Here is a 27,195-nt window from a genome sequence, read left to right as displayed (position 1 = left end):
GCTCGGTAATGTAAGGGGCACGGAAAAATCGCTTGAATCGAAGAAGAAAGCAGGCCCACCATGCTGGCAATCTCCCTCAATGATACAGTCTGTTTGGATAATAGAGACCTCAACTCTCTCTTGATCGAATGAATCTTTCCGGGGGGAAGAACTAATTGAGATTGTATCGAGTCTATCCGGAAACCCAGAAAATCTATCCGTAGAGAGGGAACCAGAATGGACTTCTGGGCATTGATTATAAAACCCAGACTCTGAAGCAGAGACACTGAGCATTTCAGATGAGAAAGCAGCAGGTCTCGATTCTGAGCCATGATCAGAATGTCGTCTAGATAAATTATTAACCGGACCCCTTGGGAACGAAGGAATTCCACGACTGGACGCATTACCTTCGTGAAACACCAGGGGGCAGAAGACAGACCAAAGGGGAAAACTTTGTACTCGTAATACTCGGTCTCCCATTGGAACTGGAGAAATCTCCAATGAGGTGGAAAAATAGGAATGGTCAGATAAGCGTCCTTTAGATCTAAACGGACCATCCAGTCTCCCTCTTGGAGAACGTCTCTCAACAAATGGATGCCCTCCATCTTGAAATGACGATATAGTAAAAAACCGTTGAAGTCTTTTAAGTTTAGAACCAGGCGAGATTTGCCCCCTTTCTTGTCCACTAGAAACACTGGACTGACAAAACCAGAAAGGTGAAGAGGTACCTTGACGACGGCACCCTTCTTTACTAGGGCTGAAATTTCTGCGGAAATAAGACTGTGTTCTTGAAGGGAAAAATATACTGGCCTGGGAAGGCACCGCTGAGACGGGGACTCGTACAATTCTAGCTTGAACCCCTGCACGGTCTCTAAGACCCAAGCATCCGAGGAAATCAGACGCCAAGATCCCAGAAATCTCTGAGTTCTGCCCCCCAACATTACATCTGAACTTACAACCAAGCTCACCTGTGCCTCCCGACTCCTGGGAGTAAGATTGATGGCCTTTGGATCTCCCCCTGCAGAATCTGCCCCGACCAGATCTTGGTCTTGATGGGTAGAAGAGGAGGAGTCGTACTCCTGAAAGCCTCCTCTTCCTTGCTGGTAGAACCCACGTTGAGGGCCTTGTTGGTTGAAGCGGCCGAAGGCACGCCCTCTGTAGCGTCTGGTCCCTCTAAAAAGTGGATGCAGCACTCTTCTGATGGAACCTTGTGCCTTGTCCAAACTGCGTAAGTAGAAACAAATTTAGAATGTTCTTTCATAAAGGGGGACCCAAACAGAAAACCCTGGACCACAGGGCCTGATTCAGAGGTAGCGAGGTCTGCCAATTTGGGGTCTAGCATCATCAACACTGATCTGCGACGTTCAGAAGATATGGCGCAATTGGCATTGCCCAGGAAGCAAAGTGCTCTCTGAGCCCAACCCACTAGAATGTCCGGGTTGATAGGCTCACCTGACTCCTTGGCCTGAAAAGCCAACTCCAAAATCTTAGTTAATGGACCGGAGATGTCCAACAGCTCATCCTGGCATCCGCGCCAAGCACGATCTATACCCTTCTTTGGGTCTTTTGCAGATTTCTTGAGAAAAGTGACAAGAGTAGGGACTAATTCGGGGGTCTCAGTGACCTTGGAGGGGAAATCTGGTCTGGGGCACTCAGACCTGAGCCTAGAGCGGACCTCCTTATCGAAACTGTGTCTAATGTGGGATTCCACATAATCCGCCACTTCAGGGGGTGGTAACCAAAGCGAAGACCTGGGGTGCACAATGTCTTCTGGCTCGAATGTCAGAAGCTTAGGGGTAGGCGCTTCCTGATGATGAACCTTCTTCTTGCGCTTGCGAGGGGGATCATCTCCCTGCTCGGAGGATTGCTCAGAAGAAGAGGAAACTGGGTCACTTCCAGCTTTCTTTTGTGATCCCGAATTATAACCATGCTCCCTTGCCATATTTCTGATAAGGGATTCAAAGTCCGCAGCATGCGGTTAGTACTCTGTTTAGAAGCCTGGGTGTTCGCCGGAAGGGGAGATTCCCCAATGGGTTGGGTGCCCGACGGGGCTACCCAGCCCTGTTGTTCCACAACACCCAAGAGATGGTGTTTAATGGGTTGAATGGCTTGAGCTAAAGCTTGATTAACAGTATGACGCACTCCTGCGTCAAGAGCATATACTAAATCTTGGTCAAAAGAACCAGCCGGTTTCTCCAGATAATACAAATCTTCGCCTTGGTCTCCATAGCCAGCCATACTGTAAAACAGCAGATGGGCTCCAAAGGAGCAGTATCAACAGTTGGAAAAAACAGGGCAGAAAAAGACAATTTGCTGTTTAGGACGTGGAGGGAGCTGCCCTGTGATGAGATCAAATACACCCTTAGCGCAGGCCCAGCCTGAATAATAATTTATTGCAACCCCAGTGTACAGGCACTGGGGTGTAGATGGGGAGCTGAGCCGGTGAAGTCTCTTTATCTCAAGCAACAACGCTCTAGCCATGAGCGTGTAATCCAGGGAAAAAACCTTGAAGCACAATAGAAACGCTCTAACAAACGAGCGTGAAATTCTGAGATTATGCCTGAAGGAAACGATCCAAAACGCTCTGACACGAGCGCTAGTTAATTGGGCCCCCTGGGACAAAGAAAACACCAAACTCGGCCCGGCACTAGAATGCTCGGGACACGAGCGCGAAGAGAGCCGGCCCCCTGGGGCAGAGTAAACGCTCCTGCGGCTCTGCTGGAAATGATGCCCTCGGGAAACAATCCTCGTTCCCGGCACAGAGACGCGCAATAAAGGATCTGCGCGGCCTCTGGAGAAAATGTATTTGGCACCTCCTGAACAGCCTGCCTAGTTACAATAGAGATGGGGTGAGATCAGCTCATAACTGATAAACCAGAGTTTGCAGCTAGTTGTGTGCAATATGTGGATCCCCTCTGGGACCCACATTCTACTAAAGAACACCAGTAGAAGGTTCAGAGGACTGGCCATATTAGGTCATGTCATGTGCTAACTTGTGGTGACAGATAAATGCATTTGTCCATGAACAGTCCCATAGGTGGTTATTGTGACTCCATAAACAGTTTAGTTTTCATTCAGTTAGTTACACAGTGTGAAGTGGAATCTCTCTCAGAAGTGGAGAACCAGGATTTATCGGTCAGAAAGAAGAAGCTTCAACCCCTAGTAACATGTACTTTGCACAAAGGTTGTTCACAAGTGTTGGGTCAAGCCAACCTAAAGAAGGGGAGGAGGCAGTTATTTACCTGGATCCATTTATCTGGCGATCTATCATTAGCAATTTTCCTCTAGTCTCGCAGAATTTTATTGGTTAAGTCTGACAGGCTTTATTTTATGTCCCTTGTGTGTTTTTCCCCACACGCACTATGCGTAATTCAATTCAATTGTATGTTTTTTTACTGAAAGGTTTAAATCCTTGCAAATTGGTGCTCTACACACCCCACACTGAAATAGCTATATGAGAAAATAAATTGGTATTTGTCTGAAAGATAGGATGTAGCATCAGTAACGTGCGTCCAAGCACACATAGGCCCGCCCCCTCATGGCATGCAGACGAAGCACTTAATGTGTATTTTCAGGCATGGCGGTACTCACAGGTGTAATATGAGGGTGTGCTGTGAATCACTGCATGATGATTACAGCAATACAAGGCACAGCCCGGTGTAGTCTCCGAATCTGACTAAGCAGCACACACCTTATTGCTTGTCACAAAGTTTCTTCCAATAAAGAAGCAAACCTTTGTGTAGTGTGAGTATGTTAATAGACACTGAAACAAACTGTGGATGCTATTGTATGTGTAATGCTGCAATTCTTGGTAAAATCCATATTTTCTATAATCACATTTGTTAAATAGATTGCCGTTAATTCAATGTAATCCTTATAAAGACCAAACCCCCCCCAAAACACGGGAGATACCTCTTACTATCATCAAGCCACTACGAAACCACTGGCCTCTTTTCCTTCTTTGGTTGCGACCGCTACATATCGCTGGGCAGTGCTAATCGCAGGTCCTCTTTGTCCAGACACATTACGCTTCCATGGATTGAGAGCATTTATATAACACAAACCTAGCTGGAGAGTAATGAACCGCTGCACAGAGGATGAGTCTCAAAGGCACATTGTTAAGACGTTACAAGAAGGCAGATAGAAGGTGACTGCCTATTGATGAGTACAAAATCATTTGTAAATAGAGGTGTTCTAAGAGCCAGGAGTGTGGATACTTTAGTGCAGAAGGTGATAATGTGGCGGCATTCTGATGCTGAGTGCTTTATTCACAATCTTGGGTGCAAAGAATAAGTGTGTTTATGTGTTTTTTTCTTGCAGTTCCTTGTTTTCAGCCTGGCAGTGTCTTGACAGGTGCCTGCCCCCCTCCACCACTTCATAAACACCCACCCATACCCTCTCTTAGTAGGCTAGGCATTACTTTTTGCCCCCAAAAAGTATTTTGATGACCTAGAACACTTTCCTTTGAAGTATCTCAACCCTATTCGTGAGGATTCGCTATAGGAATGGGGTTGGTTAGAGCGTGGATGGACCTGCTGGTGGTCCAGATCCTCTACCCGATCCTAGGACTGCCCACAGTATGATCTCCTACATGTGTGATCAGTGGTGGTCATGTCGTACTCTGAGCAGCAACAAAATGGTTTCTTGGTTGCTGGTTCTCTAAATATGCCACTTGGTATTTAGCTGGTTGTGTTTTTGCTTGATTATTTTGTACTTGAATGTTCTTTAGCAGTGGGGTCCATGACAGAGGTAATTAATACATATCTGTATCTGTGAATATTTACACCAAAATGGCGTGCTTTTTCAAGAGACATGAGATATGTATATGCATAAGATATGTTTTCAATGTCTCTATTTGCAAAATCAATCTGTGAAACATGTGCCATGTAATTGTCTACTATTTTGTGAAGTAAGTTGGAGCTGCATCTTACTTTGAATACAACAAGCATGTCAAGTTTCTTTTCCTGACCTGTTTTGAAAGTCCGAGGCCCCATGACATTTCATACATGCATGTAGTATGGCTAATGGTGTTTCATCACCCACCAAGGATTGGTAGTTTATGGGAAGGCTTCACTAGGGGTTTGCTCCTGCTGGACCTTTAGGTGATGCAGCTGCTCATGTACATGGTGTGGCCTTGGAGGAGGGACCGGTGCAATACAATCAGTTTAGGGATTATGTGGCTGAATTTCTTCAGGTCTTTGAAGAAATTAGTCTTGTCATGAAAGATGCCTTTCAGTTGTGCCAATGTTGACTGAGAGAGGCATTTGAGCAAAGTGATGTCTAAATTCAAGGGGAAAAATACCAGCGCTTCCATTGCTGAACTGGTTAGTGGTGTGTGATAGTGATTTTAGGCATCTTGTCTGTAAGTCAGTCACCACTTAGTGAGGTGGGGTGGTGCCTGACACCGAAGAGCTTTGCACATAAGGCATGAGTTCTTTAATCTAGCCTTTATTTTATTGGGAGCCAATGCAGCTTCATGACAGGGGCCTGATGTGATTGGTGCATTTAATTCTGAGGATGAAGTCGTTTTGAACCCTATCCCTAGGTAGTTTTTTGATGGTTTTTGTAAGAAGGCAGAATAAATATAATTACCATAATCTAAGCTGAAAGTCACCATTGCAAAGACAAGGCCACTCCTTTGAGGTATTAGTGAAAGACACATGATCAGTCTTAGGATGCATAAGTAGTAGAATGCATTTCTAGGAACATTAATCACTTGAAGGATTATTTCCTGGGTGTGGACATTTTGAGAGAGAGTGAATTCTGAGACATTTGACAAAGCCAGTCAAATGGCATTGTCTGGAACATGAAGGAGCATCGGTATTGAAAGACATGAGACTCAGCCAGAAGGAATGCACCCTCTTAGGGAAGCTGACAAATCATTCCATGACACTTATACAGTTACCAAGACTATTGGAGAATTTGATGTGAAGTTTGGTGCATGCTATAGTATCTCAAGTTGTAGCTCTCAAAAACGTTTGTAAGTGGAATCATGTAGACGGTGAAAAGGGTTTGAGAGAGAGCTAAATGTTGGGGGACAATGAAGGTGATGTTAGTCAAACGAGATAGAATAAAGGTCATTTAACCGTGGGAAACCTATGACTAGACATGAAAACAGTAACCTGAGAGTAGATCCATCAATACCACAGCAATTAGGTATGAATCGCTTCAAAGGTATGATGTGTTCAACTGTAATAAATGCCTTTTGATAGATCAAAGAGGGTTAGAGAATTGCTTGACATTTATCTAGAGCTCGAATGAATAAGCATAGATAATTTTATAAGAATCCTGCCACACGATCTAGTCTGTCTACCAAGGATATATTTGACTGAGTAAATGCCTGGCAATATTGTTAATCAACTGAATCACAAACGGGCAGAACACATCAAACAGAATGTACATTTCCTTCAGCAATACCATCAACATCCAACAGCAAACCTTCTCTTGTCTCAGATGCACATGATCTGCAGCACCTCTTCTTTATCCTTTATTCTTGCAGTCCTCGCCTCTTACTGTCAGCTTAGAGTACATTCGCAACAAAGTGAATGAGTGAGTGATTATTCCTGTGAGTCAGACACTGGTAAATGTGTTTCCTCTAGGCATATATGTTTTAGAAAGTCTAAGATTATCTTTGTGAATTGGGCCCTATGTGTCCAGCATGTGGGGGCATCTTTCTAAGTAAATGCCTTAACTGTTCACTACTTCACTGTGAGGTGTGAAATATATTGATCAAGAAGCGAGGTAGCAAGTTCCAGCAGTCCTGGATGCTGATATTGCTATGTCATACCCATTTTGTCATAGCAGTCTCAATACCGTGCAGCAAATTCTTTCTATTCAAACAGCTGGTTAACACCTAAGTTGGATGCCTTCTGATACACTATTTGCTGCATATCGCTGGTTTTGTAACCAGAAGTCTGGTGTTGGATAAGCTTTCAGTGTGGTCCTCGTCTTAACATCAACTTCGTTTCAAATCATTCCTTCAACAAAGTTAATACAACTCAGTGCACAGCTTCTGGGGCTGCAGAGGCAGTGGCCAATGCGGGGCCAGACGTGGTGGTCTCCATGGAGCTTGATTTTTTAAATCATTTTACTAGGGAATTACCTCATCTAAGATGGGGTTTGTGTTACTGTGATGTCTTAGGTAGCCATCCTATGTGAGAAGATTACTCTCACAATTCAGTGCGATTCTTCAGCCGACCAAATACTGACTATGGCAGCTTTATCAAGAAGTGGGGGAGCCAGTGGCTGCGATACTAGATGGCCTTCCTAAAACACATTGTCCTACCCTCCCATACACAGACCACACCACAGCCCTCAGGGGTGCTCCCTTGTTGCTTGTGGCATGTGCTCTGTAGCTGCAGGGCATCGATTTATTTAGGTCAGATTTGTAGAACTTGCCATGGAGCTTCGCTTAAGTCGATTTCTAGTGTTTCTGCTATTTGCTATCAATAAACTGCAAGAAAGCATTTCTAACTAGCCAGGGAGCCCAACTGAGATACACTGGTTTTCATCTGTTTTGTAATAACGTAGCACTTACTGGGATTCAGTGTAATGTCAGTCTAATATTCCGTAATGAGTTAGCGTTTAATTCTCCAATAAATAAAAAGCATGCTTGTTTTATGTTTTTACAAATAAAAGCCGTAGATCAGTAAAATATTTATCAAAGCATTGCAATTGAGACACAATAACATAAAGACGAATAAAAAAGCTGGACACTTTTATTTAAAAAAAACAGTTTGGCAAATAGAACCTTTCAATTTGTATCACTTTGGAAAAATAAATTATTTCCAATTAGTGATTATTACACGAGATAGCTTTTCTCAGTATTAGCTTACGGTTTTCTTGAGGAACTTGTATCAACTTTATTTTTTATTATTTATGATTTATAACATCCTGTGTTGCAGCATTTTTTAAGTTGGTGGCCTTGGAACCATTGGAACAGTGAGTTCACAAGAGAGATCTAGCCGAGCTGTAAAGACTAGAGAGTGAGAGACCTGCACATGCTCTTCAAATATTAGTGGCCGTCCCGGCGGAAGGCTGTGTGGAAAAGTTTTTTTTTTCCAAATCTGAGGTGTGTTTCTCCAAACTGTATGGCGTCTGGGAGAGCATTGCACACTAGTGGCGCCTAGGCCAGTAGTCTGTGGTAGTGTGAAAAGCGCTTCCGCCCCCATTTTGGCCATGAAGATGCACTTGTCCCTAAAAAACAGTGCAAAAACACAGTTGCTGCAAATAGCAGCAGCTGGCATACTGGTGGTTCACGTTCTTCTGGTGATGTCGTTCAAATTTTTGCTGCAAACAGCACATATTTTCGCATCATGGGAATAAAAACAGAATTTGGCGTTACAAGCATAATACAAAATTATCAAAATTACACGAGGTTACCTGAGATTACGCCAGCATAATGACATTTCTCCTGGGCCTCGTCTGCAGCTGCAGGCAAGATTTTATTGGCAAGCTCTGATGGAGAGTTGAGGGTCTCCTCAGTTGGGTGAATGATGAACAATAATCTGAAGCTCATCGTAGATTCAACAGGGAACCAATGTTTCCAAAGTCCTAGCTTGATTTGTTCCCACAGAATAAGAGTGGAGTTCAGTTGTCAGCCTTGTTGTGCATTACATGTGTTTTATTTTCCAGAAGGAGTTTATTCTATGCCAATACTTGATACTTTCTGGTAGTATAATCATCCTTAATTAATTCCATAAATGTAATATACTGTGGGTTGAGAAAATCAATGCAATTTACCTAAGGCAGCTTTATTTAAACTGGTGTTTGATGCCTTTCAGAAGGTTTGGGGCTCTTAATCAACGTTTGAAGGGAACCCCTTAGTATCAAAGAGCTTTCAATACAGTGGGAGTTATATGGATGTTTCTAGGAAGGGGATGGGCCAGGTGATCATAAAATATGTTAGTAAACCAGTAATACCTGTATGATGCCTATGTCTGTATAAGGATGTAATATCCTTTTAAATTCAGTGAGCTAGTCCTGTCGTGTTGTCTACGCAAAATGTTTATGATTAACTGTTTCCAGTGAGCCATATTCCTAATTTACTGTACTGCAGTTTCTCTATGTAATGAAGAGTCAGATGCATTGTTGCTGCATTTTTTTATGCAGGTTCCATATCCTACTTTTCTTTTAACACATTTAGGTCCTGATTTAGGCCCTGGTGGAGGAAATACTCCTTCACAAAAGTGATGGATATCCCGTCTGCTGTATTATGATCCGCGTAGGAGATAGTGGGATCGTAATATGGCGAATAGGATATCCTTTGCGTTTGTGATAGAATATTTCCCTCTGCCAAGACCACAATCAGACCCTTAGTTTATTTATTTAAGACTTGAAACATTGGACTACACCCTCAGTGACCAACCAGCTGTTCATTAGTGAAGTCAGCCACAAAGACGTCAAACCATTCATGCATTCATCCACAACCTAGTTTTCCACATGCCCAGATGTTTGTTGGCTGACTGCATGTGTGTCTGTTTGCCCGTTGTCTGTGTGTGAACAAGCGCCTTCACTATTGTCTGCGAGTTGGTGTTTGCATGTGTATTATCGGTACACCCAGAATACCACACATCTAGACGTTATAACAAAACACATGGACCAAAAATAAACTAGACAGACTGACTTTGTAAATGCTTGCTTAGTGTTCGTAAGTCTGCTTTCTAATTAGTTAATGTCCTAACTGTCATAAATGGAAATTAGCAGTGTTTGTATTTGCCCTTTTACAGGGAAACCTTGATTTCGGCCTCCATTGCCAAGAACAAACTGTGCAGCTTCAAGACTTTGAAGAAGATATTGCTTACATTGGGGGGGAATCAAACTGACCCCGACTCTGAGTTTCTGGTCTGGCTAAAAAAGTCACTAAAGTTTCTCCCAGATGTTCTATTTTTAACAAAGTGCAGGTCTTATCGACCTACTAACGAATAAAGCCAAGTCAAATTTTCAAACTGGTCGCAATGAACATATAAGAGAGAAATGTGCATATAATACATTTAATGGAAGCAATTTGCATATTTGTTAGTCAACCTGAGAACCTGCATTTTTCTTGCTCCTCAATTCCAACTTTGTAATGATCAACACTTAATACAGAATGTTACTTTGCAACATTACCAATAATTCACCAAGATAATGTCTACATATTTTAGAGCATACATCACTACTGCATTACCACTTATTGCTCGCACATGTGCTAGGCGCATGAGCCTTATGTCACAAAAATGTTTTGGGCAGCAGTCATCAGCAATGCGTTCATGCTTCAGGCTCATTTACCCACTTGTGATGATGCCAAGTTGTCACTGGTGATGTTTTTGAGTGATCTCATCAGATGCGTAGACGAAGACAGGGTAGGTGTTACCTCACATGATTCCCAGAGCTCGTGCCCGCCCACCCTGCACCTCCTTGACTATTGGGTAGTTCGAGACAGACCCAGAAGAGTAGCTGGGTTGTATTTGGTTCCCTGTGTGGCTGTCTTCCATTCGTCAAGCGTACCACAACGAGTCAACATACGCTCCTCCCCTCCCACTGAGTTGGCATCTGTGGGGGTACTTCTGCCACTTCTATGAAAACTGACTTGTATGTCTAGCCATTGAACATTGCCATCGGAGTAAAGGAAATACACATATTATGGCTCTGGCTTAGAAACTGTTTTATACATACATAGTGAAACTTTGGGTCAACTCTCTCCATTGGCCTGTTAAACTGTCACTGCATCGAGTAAAACTGGATAATCTATGACTATGTGCTGCATTACCTGTATATCTCTTTTAAAACTATGCTATTTCTTATGTTATCTCAAATACTTGTTAAAAAGTTATTTAAAAAATGTAATTCACATTTTTCTTGTGGCCGCAATAGCTACAGCAGTGGGTGAGGCAACTTAGTCCATTGACTATTTCGCACTGTGAGCGACCTTATTTTGTCTGATCATGTGCTCTTCAACTAAAAAACAAGGGCCCTTCAGTGCCAGCGCTGGGGAGCCAACACTTTACTTTGTCAATGCTTTTCCTTTCTGTTATTTTTCTTTTTTAATTCTTTTAGTCGTCCTTGTGTGTTTATAATAATGTAAAGGCAACAGTACCTTTTTGAATACTAAACATATTTTCCTGTGATATGCGAGGTTTCTCCACCTGTTCTAAGTATACACCTGCCTGCCACGAACCACTTACATATGTTTCCTTTTTTAGTTTCATATACTTGCAAAATGTTTTTTTAATTACCTATCGCACCGACTTGCCAGTGCCAGATCTGTTGACTTTTCCAATACTTGCAAAGGAGAGTGAAGAGAGAGCAAGAAAAGAAGAAGATGGGTTTGATATCAATTGTTTGACACTAGTGTGGTTAATTAAAAGGGAAACATTTTCAAGCATCCTCTATTCTAATTCTGCATGGCTACTTTAACATCTTTTGAAATGTGCAATTTGTTTTCACTTAGATCAATGCCTGTAAACTTTAAAGTTTTAAAGCTGAAGGCATTCATTCCTCCGCTCACTATTTATACAATTGTGCTCACAATTGCAATCCTAGCGATTTCAATAGCAAAACAAAGTAGCCTCTGCAGTTTATATCCTCTCCCAGGTATCATACCACCAGCCTGAAAAGTGCACTTTAAGGTGTTTGCTGAATAGGTGTTGCAACAAACCTTCCCATAAATCACTAATCTGACACCAAAGATGTCTTAGAGCCGAGCACTTGAGAAATATATGAATGTCAGATTCTATGTACAATGGGGACAAACAAAGTTATTTTGCAGATAAATGTGCATATTTTGAACAGCGTTAAATAGGTGTTATGGGGTGTTACGGATAGTTGATGGTAATATTTGGTGTTGATGAAAAAGATTTTAGTTATTGCTAAATGACCAGGGGTCTATATTAGATAGTAAGATTCAGGGGTCAGATTTGAATTTTCCAACTAGAAAGGCAGGGGGCAGCAGGGTGAATGAGTGAGATGACTGAGGTTCTGTATGGACTGTTCGCATGAGGCGCACGGTTGTTGGTACTGATTTGCATTAGCTGGGCCTCAGGGCTGATTTAGAGTTTGGCGAACAGGTGCTTGGTTGTAACGCAACAGAGTATCTGCCTGCCAAGCTCCAGGTCCCCTCACTCGATTTTGAGTCAGACGGACTGCAAGTTTTAAGCTGACAGAATAAAATGTACTCCATTGTGTAAAACTTCATCCAGTGGCCCAACGTAGTAAAGGCTATAGAGGTAAGCCATCCAAACTTCCGCCCTATTCAGAGTGGATGGTCAGATGGCTTTCTTTTTACTACCCCTCACAGCCAGGTATATCGTGGCTGTAAGGGACAGAAAAAAAGAAAATGTACCCCCCCCCCCACACCACCATAAAAAACTCCCATGGTTTAGGGGGTCATTCGTTTTTTTCCCAAAAACTAACTAGCGAGGTGGGAGTTTATTTTTAAAGAACACAAAAAAATTGGGAAAAGATCTATGGTCAGTTCTCATGTTTGATGGAGTTGCCCATCGAACCTTTCCTACATTGATAGGAACTGCCATGATGGTGGTTCCTACCAATGCATAGAGGTGTTGGTGGACTTCTCTAATTATGGCTGATGAAATAAGGGCAGGCTGGCAGATGTAAAGTCCACCACCACCTTGTCTGCCTTTACTCCATCTGCCAAACCATAAATCATGCTCTCTAACTGGTGTGACACAGTGGGTGAAAAACTATGGTTTGGACTACCACCTCAAGCAATTGCAGTGGTTAGACTATTTACAAGCATTTGTCCCATCACCTTATGGGTTTTTGGTTGTCAGTAGTATTTTTGGAAACCTGAGACTGGCAAGCTTTTCAATCCTACTGTTATGTTATGTTTGGAGTATATAAATGTGCAAATACTAAAAGATGCCCTGGAACTGAGAGAAAAGCATCTGCTCTACTCTAACAAAAGACCCAAAACAGGCACCAACAATAAAATAAATGAAATTCCTAGAATTGATAATGAGAATAGAATCAGTTGGGGGGACCATAGCCAGCATCCAGCCCATGACCCTTCTGTCAAGCTGTGAAATGCAATTCTATTCTGTACAGGCAGGTTTTCAGAGCTTTTCTGAAATGCAAAGACGGTAATGTTTTCCTCACTTTAATAGGAAGATATTCCACAATGCCACCACTGGGAAAGATCTTCCACTTGACCAGGATCATTGGAATTTGGGAACTAAAAGAAGACAAACTTACAGTGATCGGAGGGACCAACTCGGGATATAGATATTGAATATCTTCATTTTTGCCACAGGAACACCATGTAGCATTCACAGTGCTGAAGAAGATGAGACAGACCAAAGATGTGTTGGAGTTTGTTCAGCACAACCCATGAAACACCCAAACAAAAAGAATAGCAGTAGTCAAGGCAACTAAGAACTGTTGTGTGAACCACTATTCAGTGGGCTGAATACACTCCAAAACCACCATTTCAAGTCCATTCATTGGAAACTAACCCATTTTAACAGCCCACTCATAGACAACACATTCCAAGGCAAACCGATCCAAAGCCACCCAGTTCAAGGCTAATCCATCCCAAATACTGCTTCTGCAGTCCCAAAAGTAGTACGCTTCCCATTTTCATATGCTGCAAATGGCAATGGGTCTCGGGTCATAAGCCAGCGAACAACTGCAACAAATAAAGTGCTTGAAACTCTGATAAAGACAGCGTCCTCCAGTGGAGTAAAGTTTCCACCTTAGGACCGAATAGAGGCCTCAGTCACGAATCCTGTGCTACTTACAGCACACTCTACTTTCAATGTTTATAATAAATATCTATGGATCATCAAAGTTGAATGGCTCAATAAATCAATATGGTTTAACAAATAGTCACCATTAGTCGCCTTTCTCAGTAAGACCAACTCATATATGAAAAGAATTGCCCCAAACAAATAAGTTCTGAATCCTCTCTGTTTCATAAAATGATTCAGCAACATCTCCTGCTCAAGGCAGTGTTTTATATATTATATTATGTTTTAAAACATTTTACCCTCTGCATTTCACTGTATTTTTAAGACATTTGTGTCACAGTTTATCCACGATATTCCAATCTGTAGCCTTGCTCTTCCTGCCTCTTTCCACCTCCCTTGTCTCACAGGTTATCTCCTACCAGTTATTAAAGCCTATTCACCTTCCACCCACAGTTGGATAGTTATGCGCCTGCATACCTCAAATCCCATTTCCTGTAATATCCCACTGTAGTATACTTTTATGCTAATTTTTGCTCTGATATCTTGTATCTGAAAAATTCAATACAAAATAAATTAAATCCATAGTGTCATTGTCTAAATGAGAGACCCACTAAAATTATTATTGCTCGCTTAGAGTTCGAACTGACACTGATAGCCGACATTAGTGTTTATTCACCCCGGTGCTCATTTTATCGACCTTCGAGGGCCTAGCGAGGATATCAACCTGTGACCGGCAGTTAGACGCCATCTACTTATGATGTGAGATGTGATACTGAGTGCAAGTTAAGCAAACAGGCCAAAGGACCATAGGTTCACAGGTTCTCCCGAGAAGACATAATTGCCGTATTTCATCCTCTGAGAGTGGATGAACCTATTAAGATATCGGGTAATTTCCTCACGGTCATGCTGGTCTGTGGCCGACTCTACCCTAGCCTTACAGGCCCTTCATAGACACCAATTTGACAGAAATTAGGTAGATTTTCACATAGGCCAATCGGTTTAGACATCTCTGAGAACATAAAAGGACACAAACACTAACCTCTGACTGACCTCTTCTGATCAAAACCCGCAAGGATGGAAACACACAACCTACCTCTCTCTACGGAAAACTCTGAGGCAGTCTTTCAAACGCCGAATCCTGTCCCAACTCGCTGCTCTCCTTTCGGTCAGTCTACTACTATTTCTTTGTCACACTTAATAATAGTATTCTATGACGAGCTCAGCCAATCACAGGAGCGGGAGCTGTGTTTAATTTCCTCACCTAACCTGTTTCTTTCCCCTTGGGCTGAATATTAAAAAAACTCCCGAACTGCAACACTCAGGAAAGGCTTTGCATAATGTGTGAATGTGAAACTGGGAATTGGAATTTCTAACACCCGGAAATAGAAACGCTTCTGGAGGTGTCTTTAAAGAAGAGAGGAGTGCATCAAGTTAGTTAATAGGCGGGGGAGTATGATAGTCCCCCAAAAATTCACGGCAGTTTTCTAAAGCTATATCTGATTACGTCGAAGTGAGTGCGAGCTAAAACCTTCGAAGCTGAACCACCCTCTCATCCTTCCGAGGTGGAACCATTGATTGGCATTAGGTGGGGTAATAATAACATCTGTCATTGACAGTGCTGCTCGTGGTAGCAAGCATTAGATTGTTTTATACAAATTATTATTACTCAGGGCATAGGTGATCAGTGTCAGCTCCACTCAAAAGGGAAATGTCTAGGCCGTAGCTAGCACTGACATGAACATGAACACAAGCAGGTGCAGCAGTAACAAAAATGTTTTATGTCATTGATAACGTGCAGCTGGCTGACCATGCACAGTGCTTAGATCATGTCTAGGTATAATCTTTTTTTTTACTTGAAAAAGTATCAAGATATAAAATACAGTGAGCGCAAAGTCAATACTATTTCATTTAAATATGCTCCATACTATAGTTAAATAAATAAAAAAGTGCAATGCCATACATACAAAATCAGCATAATTTATACAGTTTCTAAATTACTTTAAATCTCAGTAAGGTAGTCAGGCATACTGAGAGCAAAGCATAACTGGAGCTCACATTTTTTCCAGTTTTCGTCTGTTTGGATTTAAATGAATAACTGTAAATTCCAAAACACAAGCAAACATAAAATCATGCCAAGATCAGGACGTCCACGCTGCAGGCATGTCCTAGCAATGCACGGTCTAATCAATAACTGCATAGAAGTAAATCGACGTGAGGTACTGGGTTTTTCAGAACCGGTACTGATCCGGTAACCCAGTGGTGCCAGGGTACACCCAAAGACCTCGGGTACTTTCCTGATTCAGACCACAGAAACTCAGAGTCTTCTAGGTGAAGTCAAAGATCGAATTTATTGGCTGCTACCAAGTAACAAGCGTCCTAGAAGTACAACAGCACGGTTTGTATGTTCTCAGGAGACTGTGTTTCAATGCAAAGTCAGGTTTCCTTATATACAGTTTTTTAAGCTTCAGGCAAACATTCTTGACATTTTGGTTGGTCATTCACATGTTTTCACTACAAAGGAAAAAACAGTGTCATGATGAAACCTCATATTTCATGTCATCCAACCCATAATAAATTACCCGGCAAGGCCTAGTATTTTACATCAGATAAGTGTGGACCCCCAATAAAAACGGGCACCTCCCCCTCGTAAAGTAAGAAGAAGAAAAGAGCAGGTGCAGGTGTGAGCAAGATTAGACAGGGTGTGTGAGCGATAATAAGGGTTTTATGGCATGGTGTGCCTTGATGCTATCTGATTCGGCCACTGGGAGAGGGACTGACCAAACAGGTTTGGCCTGAGGCAATGGTTCCAGCTTGCCCAGGTCAGAGAAAAGTCAATCAAGGTGTACGTGTCCTTGGAATCAAATCTGACTGTATTATAAGCCTATGTGAGGGCAACTTTTAAAAAATGGCTGCCGTGTATAAAATGGGAGCCACGAGTGCAGGACGAAAATGGCGATTTGGAGGTGAAAACGCTGCTGGAATTGAGCGAAAATGCTCATGCTTAGTGTACTAGTCATTATCGGTCTTTTGATACTAAAATCGTACTGCTGTGGCAAAGTAAATTACATGGGTCCAGAATTTTTAGAACCACAAACCCTCCTTTTGCCCTTACATAGGCAATAAACCTATTCTCATGCTAATCTGAGTCCAGGTCTATGTTTCTAAAGTCGTTGAGATGTTGCTGTAACATCATCCTAGTATTTAGCTCGTCTCTTGGTGCAGGTTTCCTTATGCATGATGTAACACAGAGGCCACATATCGCAGGAGCACACTGCACGCATAGACAGAACAGGAAAAGAATGGCCAAGATCATCCCAATGACCATCAGTATCTTCCATCCCCATGCTGATATCAGTTCCCAGAACCATCCCATTAATGACCAATCTCCTCTATCTAAATGAATAGATTTGGAAATTCTATGCAGTTTGGAGATGGCCTGGTATACTGTTGGAGCGTTATCTGGGACAAAAACACAGCAACTCGATTGGATCAATGTACATACTCCACCCCGGTCTGCAAGTATGACATCTAATGCGACCCTGTTCTGAAGGGTCATAAGACGATCCGACTGGAGCTCAGCAGTCAAGTTACCAAGGGCACCAGCGGTTTCAGCCATGGTGGATTCAACCACTCTTATCAATTGCCTTATGCTCCTGCTGTTACCTATTTGTCCCCAGAACTGCAGAAAACCCTTTACGAAGTCCCCAAATTCTTGTCCTGCAGTGTCTTCTTCACTGAAGACGCCTCTAACTATCCTTGTCTTGTGGTAATCTACCGCTGCTGTGTAGGTAGGGGGCAACAGGAACGAAACGAAGCATGTGCCCGAAAAGTCAGGGGGCAACCATGTAAAGGCTCTATCATGGCAGATGAAATAGGTACCCTTAGCTGCCAAGAGCGGAGGGGAGGTCTGAGATGCGAAGACATATGTCTCAGTGCAGACGCTTTCCCCTAGCTGAGCTCTGGGATTCTTGCCAGTACCTTGCAGACACAGGTGACCCTGATGGGGTACAACCCAATTCAGGGAAGATATCTTAGCTTGCTGTTTCTCACTCATTGTGGCTTCATATCCGGTCATGTTCCATCCTATATATGCTATTGTCTCATCTCTGGGGATAGTCTCGTAGAAGATATTGTCCTTCATCATGTCTATGATACCTTTAACTAAAGCTTTTTTCTTAGGGTTGTCTTCCGCAAAACGTAGGGGGTAGTGTGCATAGATGAATATCGTTCTGAATGCCCACACGGAACCATTGTGGCTGAAAGGCAGGATCAGATAAGGGATACCTTTATCTGCTGTGTGAGGCATAAGGCCACACACCCAACAGTTAGTTGTATTTATCACTAGTTGGTGTTGGTGCAAAAGCTGGATGAAGGAGTTATTAATGAACTCTAGTCTCCTAGCAGATTCATGTTTAGGGAGGAGTTGAAAAGAATGTGGGGAAACAGTGGAAGGAGGAGGTGTAGACGAGGTAGTGGGTGCCAATATCACGTTAAAACAGAATAAAACATATCCTATAAAAAACATAAGTATACTAAATAACATAAAAATGCACAGCAGCAAAAAACGTTTCCTGGTTATCGTTTCACATATTCTCTTCTTGAAACTCAGTCTTTCAACATGTTCTCCATTTTGGAAAGATTCCATCCTCTAACCGTTGCCGTTCGTGGCGGTTGGTTTACTTCACTTAGGAGTGTTCTGAATGTTCCAGGCCGCCCTAGAACAAACCAGACCTGTAGACCTTGTGTCCACAGGCTACCCCCCTAAGTCTTTTCAGCCACGATCCTACAGCTGAACCCGGATGGAGGTTCGAAAAACACAAAAAAAACCAAAAAGTCATTCAAAAATAATTTTCCATATTGGAGAACTTTGCTAAAGGGAAGAAAAGTAAACTGTTTTATTTGTCCTTTATTCTTGGTCGTAGATTATAACGGTTAGTCCCAGGTATCGTGTGGTCCTGAAAAAGGAGTTCAGGTTCTGTAGTGTCCAATCGAACTGACGGTGATACTGCTGATTGTAAAATGTCATCACTTTCTTTCTCAGTGAGTGTTCCTTTTATTCGTGCATCGCTGAAAGGCAGAAAACGTGGCACGGTTTCAGTCTCTGAGTCGGCGACACCTTCCTGGACCCACCGGTCATATGGCAGAGGTAGGGGTACCCTTTTGCAATGGGTCCCATGGATCCAGTGTTTCTTCCCTTCTACTCGAACAGCTGATCTTGTGGAGAGAAGAACGAGGTGCGGTCCGGTCCACCTGGGCTGCTCGTTTTTGGTTCGCTGAAAGTTCTTTATTAAAACCCAGGATCCACGCTCCATGGGATGACCTGGAGATTCAGAGACCGGAGGCAGGGTGTCGTGGACCTGTTGATGTAAAACACGCAATTTAGCCGTCAATTCATACAGATAGTCAAGCAAAACAGGATGCTCTATCTCGCTAAACTTCTTGGGCCTGGGCACTCCCCATATATTGGCCGGGCGGCCAAAGACTATTTCATAAGGACTAAGTTTCACTCGTGAATGCACAGTCATTCTGGTTGATAGGAGTGCTAGGGGTAGAGCGTCAGGCCATTTAAGACCAGAGCTCGCTTGTATCTTGGCCAATTTTAGCTTTAGAGTGCCATTATAGCACTCCACTAATCCAGCTGATTGGGGGTGATTTGCAGCGTGAAATTTTTGGTTTATGCCTAGCCCTTCGCATACTTTCTTCATCACTTGACCCACAAATTCACTTCCATTGTCACTCCAGATCATTCTCGGCATTCCGAATCTAGGGAAGAACTCTTTCACAAGGGCTTTGGCTGTGGATAGCGCAGTATTGTCTTTTAGGGGATAGGCTTCCACCCATCTTGAAAAGGCACAAACAACAACAAGTACGTATTTTAAGTTGTTGCACCTCTCCATGTGGATGAAATCCAACTGCAAAACCTCAAACGGATACGTAGGAGGTGCAAAATGACCAGCTGGAGTTGGGGTTTCTCTACCAGGGTTGTGTTTCAGGCATACCATGCAATTTTTAACCACATTTTCTGCGCACTTGGGAATTCCTGCATTTTGCCATACTGGGGCCAACAACTTACAAATCCCTTTCACACTGATGTGAGCCATTCCATGAGCCATTGTAACTACTGCAAGCACATACGCATCGGGTAGCAACCATCTTTGATGTTCTGACAACTCGACCCAACAACCATTCGCATCCAATTTACCCGTACTTTCTCTCCACACACTCAATTCTTTCTCTGTGGCTTCAGCTTGAATCGATTTCACGCTTTCTATCGTGTCTTCACACATTCCAACATCACCAATCCATCTTGCAGGGCCCGCGACATACATTCGGCTCATCACATTCCTTGCCGTTTCTTTTGCGACCTCGTCAGCAAATGCATTCCCACGACCAACATCATCAGTCACCTTTTTATGTGCGCTACACTTCACAATCGCAACTTGCAACGGTAAAGTAAGTGAATCAAGGAGCTCATTTACCAACTGACCATGCTGTATTTTAGTTCCATGCGAGGTCAGGAACCCACGTTCCTTCCACAAACGCCCAAAACTATGGGCCACACCAAACACATATTGGCTATCGGTATAGATAGTCACTTTCATTCCTTTTGATACTGTACATGCTCTTGTTAGGGCTATTAACTCAGCTGCTTGGGCTGAATTGTGTGGGATACGTGCAGCTTCAACAATCGTACACAAAGTTGTCACAGCATACGCCGCAGTCGTGTCACCATTCGTGAGCTTAAAGCATGAACCATCCACCCACAAAGTACCATCACTCTTTGCAAGGGGAGTGTCCAGAAGGTCTATTCTCCCTTTCGTTTCTTCTTCTGTTCTATGGAGACAATCATGTTGTTCAGAAGTATCTAACTCCGTCACAATTGGCAATAACGTAGCTGGGTTAAGTGTAGTGCATCTTTTTATATGTACATGGCTTGCTAACAATGTCAACTCGTAACCTGACAATCGAGCACTAGTTAAATGCTGTGTCTTGTTCTGTTTAACAACGTGTCCACTGCATGTGGAACCATTACGATTAATGTGTTATTCATCACTAAACCAGCAGACTGTCGGATAGAAACAGCAGTTGCCGCTGCCGCTCTTAAGCAGCTTGGTAGTGCCTTAGCTACTGGGTCTAAGGTTGAAGAGAAATAGGCGCATGGACGCTCCCTGTCTCCAAACTGTTGTGTCAAAACTGCTAACGCACAACCTTCTTTCTCATGGACATACAATGTAAAAGGCTTGCTGTAGTTGGGGGTACCCAACACAGGAGCTGAACATAATGCATCACGTAATTCGACTAAACTTTTCTGACAATCTTCAGACCATGGGACGGGATTTGGTGTATCTTTACAAGTTAATGCCACCAAGGGTTTGGCTATTAACGAAAAATTAGGTATCCATTGTCTGCAATATGATGTAATACCCAAGAAAGCACGCACTTCTCTCTGTGTTCTTGGCACACTCATTGCTGCAACAGCCCTGATTCTCTCTGGGGTCAGTTGCCTTCCCTCCTTCGAAAAGAGATGACCTAAATAGGTCACTTCTTTTTGACAATACTGTAACTTTGAAAGGGACACTTTGTGGTGTAAATCAGACAAATGACGCAATAATGACAATGTTGCTTCTTTGCAGATCTCCTTAGTATCTGCAGCAACTAGCAAATCATCGACATATTGAATGAGAGTGGCGCCATCAGGTAACATAAGAGTGTCAAGTTGTGCTTTCAAAGCCTGACTATAGATAGATGGACTTTCACAATAGCCTTGAGGAGCTCTCTTAAATCTGAAGCTTCGTCCTCCCAAATTGAAGCCAAAAATGTCCCTGCTCTCTTCTGCAATAGGGATGCTGAAGAAAGCATTTTTCAGGTCTATCACTTAAAACCAAGTGGCTGAAGCTGGAATCATTGTCAACAATGCAGTGATATCGGGGACGACTGGAAACTGTGGCACAACTATTTTGTTCACCTCTCTAAGATCAATTACAAACCTATAAACATGTGGCTGAGTAGGGTCAGTATGCTTCAAGACAGGCAAAACAGGACTATTGCAAACGTTGCCTCTTGTCTCTTCAATTACATCCTTCTCAATCAGATCACAAATAATTGCTAACAACGCTTTTTCCCCTTCACTAGAGATCTTGTATTGGGGAATACGTGGCATTTTAACATTGGCTCTTAATGTTATCACATATGGCTGAATTTCCAAAAGACCTACATCATTAGGTCCAGTAGCCCAAAGAGTATTAGGAAGAGACGAAAATTCTGGTGGAAATCTGTCCTTTGACAAATACATTGGTGAAACCACTTTCTTACCCAATGTGAGTTGCACTCCAGAAGGAGAGCAATACAATGTCGCATACAATCTCTTTAACAGATCTAATCCTAACAAGTTCTCGCCACAACCTGTCGTCAAAATAAGGGGTGTTTCAAATTTACAAGGTCCAACAGAAAGAGATATAGGGTTAGAAATCGGATTTCTAACTGGGGCGCCGGAAAACCCTACTGATACATTTGTTTCGCCAGACAAAGGTGCGCCAGGGAGTTTTGAGTGCATAATAGAACTCTTGGTAGCACCAGTATCCAACAGAAAAGGTTCTGACACACCTGATGCAATCACCTTAACATAAGGCCCACTCTGATCTACTGGAACTGAAACAACTCCCTCTCTTTGTCTATGGCTATCCTAGCAATCATTACTGTCCAAATGCTCATCCTCCGTATAGTAATCAGCAGTATAGTACTGAGCCGTCCTACCAGATGCATTAACCTGTTGATCAAATCTGTTCATTGAGTTTTGAGGGAGGAATGGGCGCGCGCTCTGGGGAACATATCCACGTCCTCTTCCTCTAGGTGCTTGTGGAACACCTCGACCTCTTAAACCTGAAGTACCATTTGCGCGCTGTAGCAAAGCAGGGCAACTATACTTGAAATGACCCTCTTCCTTGCAATATGAACACTGATTGGGACCTACTGGGATACGTGGTTGAGCATACTCGGCTCTTTGCGAGTTTCTCTGAAACGGTTGGGGCTGATAGTTATTCTGATAGTTGTTCTGATAGTTACTCTGTGCACCACTATTTTGACCACCAAGTGGCGGGTACGCTTGTTGTAACAGAACCTTCGTTTTCAATTCTTTAGTTTTCTTCTCTACTCTATCTCTCTCATCTTTATCTCTATTTTCGTAGTACTGTGCAGTAGCCAATATCTGCGCTGAAGAGGAAACTGCCCAAGAACTTTCTGAATCTTTTAACTTTTTACACAACTCAGGAAGCAGATTATGCACAAATTTATCGACGAACAAACGTTGACCACCTTCCGTGCTCATATCTTGACCACTGTGGTCCACAAACGTTTCTTCAAACCTGGTGAAGAAATCTGATACCGTTTCTTCTTTCTTTTGCTTACATGCAGACAATTTATCCCAGTTTACACGCATCGCAGGCATTATAGTTTTCATGTAATCAATAATCCTACCAGGAAGCTCTGTCACTAAAGGCTCAGGTTTAGCACCACCAATTTGTCGGGCATCTGCAGCAGCAATATTAGCCCATGTGTCACCTAACTCTTGAGCATGATCTGTATGCCGAATCTTTCCCCATAAAGGCTGTGGAACAACATTCCCAAACAACATGTCTATGTCAGCTAAATTCATAATGCAAGACCCCGCAGTCTGTGACAATTCCTTGTAATACCCTGTAGGATTCTTACGGGGATCAGGCAATGTCTGCTTAAGGGCTAAAACTTCAGCTCGCTTCCATGGAACGTGTACCCATACACGCTGGAAATGAGGCAGGACAGGTGGATTAGCATTTGGGTCCCCTTCCCTCCATTGTGGGGGAACTTCTCTCATGGGGTACTGTTTCCTTTTCTTTTTAGCAGAAGAATCATATTTAAACAATAACCTGGAAACACCTTCAGTCCTAAACGACAATAACATCGCAACTGCTTTCTCGACATCTGAACCCACAATCAAACCTGTCGCAAAATCGAACCGTACACGACACAACTTAGGCGGATTGGGCTCCAAACCATTTCCCTCTAAATCCTCAGAAAGAAAAGTACACATTTTCTCAAAAACGTATCTCTGTTTCGGTTCTTCCCACTGATGGAAGACATCCAGAACAGACTCTAGTTCATATCTCGCTGGTTCAGTAACCCATTTATGCGCCAAATAATTCAGTGTCTCTTTCTCCCTACCATCAGGCAATTGGCTACGCAATTGTTTACACTCTGAAACTGGGGTCGTAGCTAATGACCCAAAGAGAGGGGATAAAAGACTAGTCACAGTGTTTGTCATTCTCTGACGGATAGAGGGAGAGGTTGACAAATGAACAGGAGGAAAAACAGAATGAGACAAGGCAGAGACAGAAGCAGTGTCAGAAACAATACCAGGAGTGGTAGTTGCCATAGTAGTCAAAGTTGTAGGAAGTAAAGGCAGAGCAGATGTCAAAGCCGGTGGCCCTTGAGGAGGCTGCACCGGAGGAATAGGAACCAACTGAAGAATAGCTGGTGGGTGCTGTGGAGGAGCAGGAGGCAATGCAACCACTGGTTGTGCAACTAGAGGTTGCGGAGGTGCCGTGGCATTCTGCGCATAGGGTGGTGGCGAAATTAGCAAATGCGACATTAGGGGATCTTTTTCAGAGTCTTTTGCTGCATCTTGCTGAAGAGGCGGCAAAACTGGATATCATTTATCTACTGTCATTTTATGTCGCCTATGCAACTGCTCATTCAACTGTTCTACTTCGTTATCTTTAAACTGTATAGCAGCTTGCATAATCGAAATACCTTTTTCTCTCTTATTTTTCTTAGCTAATTTAATTTCCTTTTGCTTGGCTTCCTTACGCCATAAGCGGAAAGAATCAAACATTGCCGGCCGGGCTTTCTTCTTAAAAAGTCTAACTTCGAGGTTATCTAAGATTTCTGTGTCAAAGCTACCATTTTGGGGCCATTTTAAAACACCATCTTTTCTGGTGTAACGGATCCATACTTCATTATATGTGATGGGGCCTACTCCGTGCTTCACATATAGTTCATAGGTTGGAGTTCCAATCGGAGGAACCGGACATGAGTCCTCCAACCGGGAGTCCCTTTTACAACCAAGACAAAACAAATTTCCAAGTCTGCTAAGACCAGGCATCTTCGCTCACTAGTCTAGCTTCAAACTTCAAAGGATTATGATATTGTGCATATGACACTAGTGGTACTGTAGGAGCTTCACTCGTCTCCTAGTTCAGCCTAAGCTGCTCTGCTAAGCTACCATTATCTATCAGCCTATGCTGCTAGACACCCTATATACTAATAAGGGATAACTGGGCCTGGTGCAAGGTGTAAGTACCCCTTGGTACTCACTACAAGCCAGTCCAGCCTCCTACAAGTGGTCTCAGCAAGTCTGGTCACATCACGGGCACAACCCATCAGGGCTGCCAGTGTGGCCAAGGAGCAGGCCATTCCGCCACCTGCCAAGGTGAAGAAGGTGCCCACATGCTGGAGAGAGAAGCCGCACATACCAGCAAGCAAGGGCTCCTCCAAGCCAAAAGGGGACTGTGGCAAGGCACCAGCAGCGACATCAAAGATGGGGAAGGGACACAAGCTGAAGAGCAGGTCAGGACAGGGCACGGAGGCTCCGGCTGAGGGACCAGAGTCACCCCTTCTGTCAACCACAACATCAGCCAGTACGGCAGTGGATGCCGCCACCTGCACCCCCACCAGCACCGCCACCTGCACGTCTGCTGCCTCACCAACAGTCCCAGCATCATTCCCAGTGGGCAGCCATCCGAGGCTGCGGGAGACGTCCTGCTGTGTCCCTCAACAGGTGCAGACACATGCACCACCGCCAGCACCTCCGCCACAGACACCACCGCAACCACCGCCACCAGCCCCGCAACGTGCTCAGACAGTGCCACCACAGCTGACATGGCAATCATCCCCAGTGGCAAGCCGTCCGAGGCTGGAGGAGACGTCTTGGACCCTGCCCAGCGTACATGAGGCATGACTCCCAGCACTGTTTGTACCAGCAGGTGCCAGTCAATGTCGCAGCAGGGTGGAGTGTGTCTCTGCCTCCATGGAGTATCATGTTACCTGTTCCCAGGCAATCTTGTGGCACACACACCCAGGTGAGGGAATAGGACCTGCCACACTGCATGTGAAGCACTCTGGGCACCAAGCCCCCTCCAGAACCAGTGGAGATTCCCATCCACTACCTCAGTCCTTGGCAGGATGATGCACTCTGGGGACAAAGCCCCCTCCAGAACAGTGGAGAAAGGCATCCACTACCTCAGTCCTTGGCAGGATGAAGCACTCTGGGCACAAAGCCCCCTCCAGAACCAGTGGAGAAAGGCATCCACTACCTCAGTCCTTGGCAGGATGAAGCACTCTGGGCACAAAGCCCACTCCAGAACCAGTGGAGACTGTTATCCACTTGAGAGACTGTGGCTTTGCACTCCCAAGGATAAAGCAGCGGGCAAACCACCCACTGGAGAGACTTGAGAGACTGTGGCTTTGCACTCCCCAGGATAAAGCAGTGGACAAACCACCCACTTGAGAGACTTGAGAGACTTTGGTTTTGCACTCCCCAGGATAAAGCAGTGGGCAAACTACCCACTGGAGAGACTGAAGAGACTGTGGCTCAGCACTCCCCAGGACCAATCAGCGGGCATTGAGCCCCCTCGTGGAGCAGTGGCGTCGTCCGTTCATCCGACTGAGGTGCCCCCCACCCCCCCTGAGGTGCCTGTTTATTTTTCATCTGATGCCCCTGCAGTGTTCTCTCCATTTTGAGTCAGGTATCTTGTGTGGGCTTTGCCCATGCATTTTGGGACACTGATCCACGGACAATGTTTTAATTAATATCCGGACTTGTGTAGTTGGTGTACATATTTGTATATACTGATTTTCGAATTTGGCCTATCTGATTTTTGATTGATTACACTTGTTACAATAATTTCATTTTGTCCTTGCGTTCTTCCAGGGGGTGACAGGGTGTATATGTAATGTTGCTGCATGTATTTGTTTGTATGGTGTTGTAGGTGAGGGTGGGGGTGTTGACTGTTACATGTGTGTGTCACTCTTTTCCCTCCCCCCCCTCCCCTGTGTGCTAGGTGCAGTACTCAACGTGGTCGTCGCTGGCGTCTTTGCTGCTCCTGATACAAGAGGAGGTAGATCACCATGGGCAGGACCTGTAGTTTGGGCTCCATGGCGTCCTGGTTGTTCATAGAGTGTCGAAAGGTGAGTGGTTTCCGTTCCAAGTCCTGTTTCCGCTGTGCTTTTGATGGCGTTAGTACCGCCCCGGAAAAGGTGGCGGATAGGCGTGTTGTAATACAATGGGCGGAACCTTGTGTTCCGCCTGTCTGTTGGCGGTTACCGCTGCGGTGTTTGTTTCTACCGCCGTGGCAGTCGGAGTGTTAAAGTGTCTGTCTATGTCGGTGGTTTCCGCCATGGTTGTGATTCCATTTGTTTTCCGCCGGCCTGTTGCGGGTATTGCCGCAGCTTTAACACCGACCGCCAGGGTTGTAATGAGGGCCTGTGTCTTAAC

The 27,195-nt window shown here is 43.9% G+C and overlaps 1 protein-coding gene across 1 annotated transcript in view; it reads right to left on the bottom strand.

Annotated features, from left to right (window-relative positions):
* The window catches only part of NKPD1 (NTPase KAP family P-loop domain containing 1), a 104,638-nt gene extending 89,787 nt beyond the window's left edge, over positions 1-14,851 (bottom strand). Inside the window, exon 1 of the mRNA XM_069207736.1 lies at positions 14,761-14,851. The gene's annotated coding sequence lies outside the window, so the exon portion shown is untranslated. The remainder of the gene's footprint in view (positions 1-14,760) is intronic.
* Positions 14,852-27,195: the final 12,344 nt, after the last annotated feature.

Source organism: Pleurodeles waltl, chromosome 9, assembly GCF_031143425.1.
Source record: "Pleurodeles waltl isolate 20211129_DDA chromosome 9, aPleWal1.hap1.20221129, whole genome shotgun sequence".
Classification (NCBI taxonomy): Eukaryota; Metazoa; Chordata; class Amphibia; order Caudata; family Salamandridae; genus Pleurodeles; species Pleurodeles waltl.
Note: the sequence above shows the minus strand (reverse complement) of the source record. Positions and strands in the feature narration are given on the sequence as shown.